This window comes from Triticum dicoccoides, chromosome 2B (assembly GCF_002162155.2).
Source record: "Triticum dicoccoides isolate Atlit2015 ecotype Zavitan chromosome 2B, WEW_v2.0, whole genome shotgun sequence".
Taxonomy (NCBI): Eukaryota; Viridiplantae; Streptophyta; class Magnoliopsida; order Poales; family Poaceae; genus Triticum; species Triticum dicoccoides.
Genome location: NC_041383.1, coordinates 809,545,999 through 809,551,409, shown reverse-complemented (window position 1 = coordinate 809,551,409; position 5,411 = coordinate 809,545,999). Strand labels below are relative to the sequence as shown.

Sequence of the window (5,411 nt, the reverse complement as noted above, 5' to 3'; positions counted from 1 at the left end):
AATTTGATACAATGCCAAGCAATAAATTGTGTCCAGCCTAAGGAGCGGTAGATCCTATCTGTAAATCACACCGCCATCCATGGGGGTAGAAAACCTCCCTGGCCATACGGTCCAGCCGTGTAGACGCCATCATAAAAATGTCCTTGTCTTCCGACTTCTGCAGGATAGACCAAGTACGGAGCCATCGTGTATAAACATGAATAACCTGCATAGGATATGAGACAAATTTATTGTTAAAAACCACATCATTCCTGGTAAGCCACATTGCCCAGCATAAGGCCGTCGCTCCCACAAGAATATGTGCAGAAAATTGTTTATCTATACCCTGAAACTAGTTGCCGAACATATTCCGTGCACTACGTGGTGGGTATAAATTCGAAGCTACTTGGGCCATAGCCCAAACTGCCCGAGCGAACTTGCACTCAAAAAATAAGTGTTTGATAGACTCGTCATGTTGGCAAAAAGACACATGTCCTGAAACCATGCCAGTTTCATCGTGCCAGATTATCTCTAGTTAGGATGACACCTTTGTTCAGAAACCATAGGAAAATCTTCACTCTTAAGGGAATTTTTAGCTTCCACAATTTCCTATTATCTACAGGAACATCACAATGAACCATTGCATCATACATGGATTTGACCGAAAATTTGCCATTCTGATGCAAGTTCCATTGAAAAGTGTCCGACTCATCTGACAGTTGAATGTCTTCCAGGCGAGTGAGTAATTCACATGCTGTCAGACGAGTGCCCAAAAGATCCCTATGGAAAGAAATATCGGGGCTTTCCTGTCCTAAACTTGTTTGATCGTGACAAATTTATGTCTGACGATCCGGTACAAGCTCGGATATTGCACCATTAGTGGAGTTTTCTCTAGCCAGGTATCTTCCCAGAAACGAACCTGAGCACCGTCCCTAACCAAGAAGGTCCCAAATTGGAAGAAGAATTCCTTGGCCTTCATGACACCACTCCAAGAATATGAATCTCCAGGTTTCCAATGAATTTGAGAAATGACATTGGATCCCACATATGATTTCCTGCCATACTCCATTCTGAGTGAGTAGTTTATAGACCCACTTGCTGAGAAGAGCGATATTTTTAATCTCAAGGTCTTGGATTCCCAGACCCCCTTGGCTTTTAGGTCTGCATAATACGCTCCACCTAGCCAGTCTATATTTCTTGGTTTCGTTATCACACTGCCAAAAAAATCTGGATCTAAAGTAATGTAGCCGCTGTAGAACCCCTTTCGGCAGGTGTAAGAATGACAACATGTATAAAACCATATTGCTTAGGACAGAATTGATCAAGATCAATCGCCCCCCATATGACAAGAGTTTGGCCTTCCAACTGGCTAAACGTTTCTCAATTCTCTCTTCCACATGCTTCCACTCAGCGATAGTTAAACGCCGATAGTGTATGGGGATACCCAGATACCTAATCGGAAACTGCCCGAGCTGGCACCCAAAAATGTCGGCATACTCGGGTGCAGATTCTGCAGCATCTCCAAAGCAAAAAAGTTCACTCTTACAAAAAATAATTTTGAGACCAGAAAGTTTCTCAAAGGCACATAAGAGTAGCTTGAGATTTCTTGCTTTATCTAGATCACGATCCATAAATAGAATCGTGTCATCTGCATATTGTAGAATGGATAGAACATCTTCTACCAGGAGTGGAATGACCCCGCTAATTTGACCATCCAGCTTGGCCCGCTCCACAAGGGTAGCTAGCATGTCGGCCACAATGTTAAATAAAATAGGAGATGCGGGGTCGCCTTGACGAAGCCCCTTCCTTGTCTGAAAATAGTTGCCGACGTCTTCATTAACTTTTATGGCCACACTACCGCCAGAGATAAAGCTCTCTACCCAACGGCACCACTTTTGTGAAAACCCTTTCATGCGTAAGGTGTGCAACAGGAAGGGCCACTTAACCTTGTCGTAGGCTTTCTCAAAATCAATTTTAAGAATGACACCGTTCATTTTTTTTCCGGTGCAGTTCATGTACAGTTTCGTGCAGGACGACCAATCCATCTAAAATGTTGCGTCCTTGCATAAATGTTGTTTGTGTGGGTTTTACGACATGGTCAGCTACACCGTTCAACCGATTACTCGCTACCTTCGTAAATTTTTTAGAACTTACATTGAGAAGGCAAATGTAAGTTGACACGGCGTTTTGGTTTGTTGGTCTAATAATACTTTCATCAGCCATCTACTCTAATCAAATACTCGTCTAAATAATGATGGACAGTTTCGCATGTAAGCTTTTACATGAAAATTTATTGAAGAAAATACACGGTAGGAACTCTTCTTACGGTTTCGCCTAAATTGTTTTTGAAGGATAAGAGTACCAAGATTGTCAAATTAACCCATGCTCTCGACCGAAGAGGAAATTAAACGGATGGATCATACCTGATGTCTCGCTTCCTATCCATCATGCCGCTGCTAATCCCCCAATTAGCGGACCGTCAAGAGCGATCTGGATGGAGTACTTTGCAGCCACGCCGTGGGAAAGCAAAACAGTGCTACTTTGCCGGCGAAATTTTCATACTACAATACTGGAAATTCTAATCCTACTCAGACACCGATCACGCTATTTTATAGGAGTCCAATCCGAACTCGTACCCAAAATTAAGCCCGATTGTGCACAGGAGGACGAATCGGTCACGCCGAAGTTATTATTTACCATATGGTACGTACACCGATCGTGCACAGGAGAGGACAGAGAGTAGTATTAGGAATTCTAATCCTACTCAGACAGCTGCCGGCAGGTTCTATTATTAGCCTATATATATACACGTAGTAAGTATATTACTAGCTTGCAACACCACCGGCCGTGAGCATCTTATACGAGCCTACTCTGGCAATCAATCGAACAAGCAGTCTCGCTGGAAGAAAGATGGCCGCCACGGAATCCCACGATGTTGACTTGCTAGACCTCGTGAGCTTCGGGCACACGCTCCGCCACCATGGCCTCGTCATTGCGGACGCCAAGGCGGACCACGACATCCCCGTCAACGTATTCATGGTCCTCCTCGCCGACAACACTGTTGTGTACAAGAACGCCGGCGATCTCACGGTGGTGGACAGGAGCCACCTGCGCCCCGGACAGGTGGTCGGCTCGGCGTCGTCACCAGCGTCACCACGGTGCTCGACCTGGCCAAGCATGCCGCGGGGACACATGTCATCAGGGGCGTGCCCCCGTCTACCCTCCGGCACGTAAGGAGCTTCAACCTCGGCGACTTTGTCATGTCCGGGCCGTGGCTTGGCCGGGTTGTCGAGGTGTCCATCGACGTGGATGTGCTGTTCGATGACGGGGCGGTCTGCAGGGTCACCAACGCAGAGTCCAAGAAGCTACAACTAGTGCATGACACCTCAGCTGGCGGCAACAAAACACAACGAGTGTATCGCGGTCAAATGAACACTCTTTTCAACCCTGGGCAGTGCGTCCGTGCGCCAGACCCGTCTTCCCTCTTCAAGGCAGCACGCTGGCTCAATGGCTCCTGGAACCCTAACCGTCAGATGGGCACCGTCAGCAACTTACAGACGTCCGCTGTCCTTGTCTACTGGATTGCATCCATGCACCATTGCACGGACAAGGAGCTCGTCAAGGCATCGGCCCCTTCGGCCTACCAGAACCCGGACGATCTTACTTTCTTCTGTGCCGCGTACGATTGTAGCTGGGGGGTAGCTGACCGCTGCTTTTTTCACAAAGACAATGCGACTGAGGATGATGAATGTGAAGCACCAACTGCTCAGGCCGAGCTGGAGTTTCCCATGGTCGTTGCCAACACACGTACCTCCCTTGACGTGCTATGGCAGGACGGCACACGACAACAAGGCATAAGTTCAGCGACTGTCGCCCCCTTTCAAGTAGTGGATGGAGAGTTATTCCCGGGACATCACGTTGTCGGTGTTCTTCATGTTGATTCTACGGGTGACCACGATGACAAGACTACTACTAGTGTAAACAATGACATTGTTGCTGATGGAACTCCATTATCAAGGCCCGTGGGCGTCCTCAGGAGCCTGCACTATGGAGACCGGACGGCTTGCGTGTCATGGTTGAACGGGGCTGGTGAGGTTGCGTGTGACGATGCCGTGACTGTATACGCGCTGAAAAGAGACTCTTCTTACCTATATGCTTACTATGGAGATATTGTCATTCGCCTCCTACCGTCAGGATCAGCCAACGGTGAAGAAACCATACCATTGATTCATAGCAAGAAGAAGAAGAAGAGTGCTGCTGCATCTGACCTTTCGTGGGTGGGGCATGTTGCTGAACTTCATAATGGACACGTCCAAGTCAAATGGGGTGATGGTAGCATGTCAATGGTACGTGAACACTTTCTATATAGTTGCTTTTTGTTGGATTCTACTCAACTCATTAGTTGTTGTTGATTTGATTGGGCGTACTTGTGCTGCAGGTATTGCCCCAAGAGATTCTAGTCGTCAAGGAGGAGCACTACATGAATCTGTTGAATTTAATGGAGAACTGGGTAGTGGTCGACGACATGGGTGATGCACCTCAAGAACCAACCGCAGCCGCAGTTAACACGGTATACATCTATCTTTCTAACATTGTCCACTTCGACAAAGAAAAATCAAAATCACTTTGGGTTGTCCCGACCAGTCTCCACCAAAGAAAACTAAACCACTGGACAAATTTTTTATACTGAATTTAGGACCTCATATATTTTATACTGAATTATTATCTCGATGGATTCATCTTAATTGTGCTACCAATATGTTTTATCTTATTTTAGGACCATGGTCTACAGAATCCGGCTGACAATAACGGTGTCGAAGGTGACAACCCGGCAATGACGAGGACAAACCCTTTGGGCTTTGCAAGCTGGTCTTTGTTTCAAAGGACAGGCAGCATGGTGACTCGGGTTAAGCAATACCTGACAGGGAACTGGTGGCCGTTGTCGTCATCACCAAGCTCAGGGTTACTTGTGCCCACATATGACGGCGATGATACAACAGAGACATCCGATGCTACCATGGCGAGGAACATTCTGGATGCGAACGGGCACTATTTTCCCAAGGGGACGAAAGCTGATGACAAGCCCTTCAGATCACCATTACCTTGACACCATGGACAAGTAATTACATTTTTGTTACAAAATGACGAAGAATCAAATTGTGCGATTTAGGCACATATAAAATGGTGGAGATTGAAACTAGTCCCTCAAGTTATGAAGGTTGAATTACTCTGTTCATGATCACCTCCCTGGATTAACGCCATGATTTTTTTTTAATTTCTGCCCGCTTTTGTTAAATGTACCAGGAAAATTGCTTTGCATGACGAGTATATACACACGGACATGGGAATATATTATGATACACAAAATAATATGTACTTATTACATATGATGCGGCAAATGTTTATGCAACCATGTGTGCCATGTGGCAAGG

At 46.2% G+C, this 5,411-nt stretch overlaps 1 pseudogene; it reads left to right on the top strand.

The window, feature by feature from the left end:
• Positions 1–2,889: 2,889 nt before the first annotated feature.
• Positions 2,890–5,086, top strand: LOC119361518 (annotated as a pseudogene).
• The last annotated feature ends 325 nt before the right edge of the window (positions 5,087–5,411 follow it).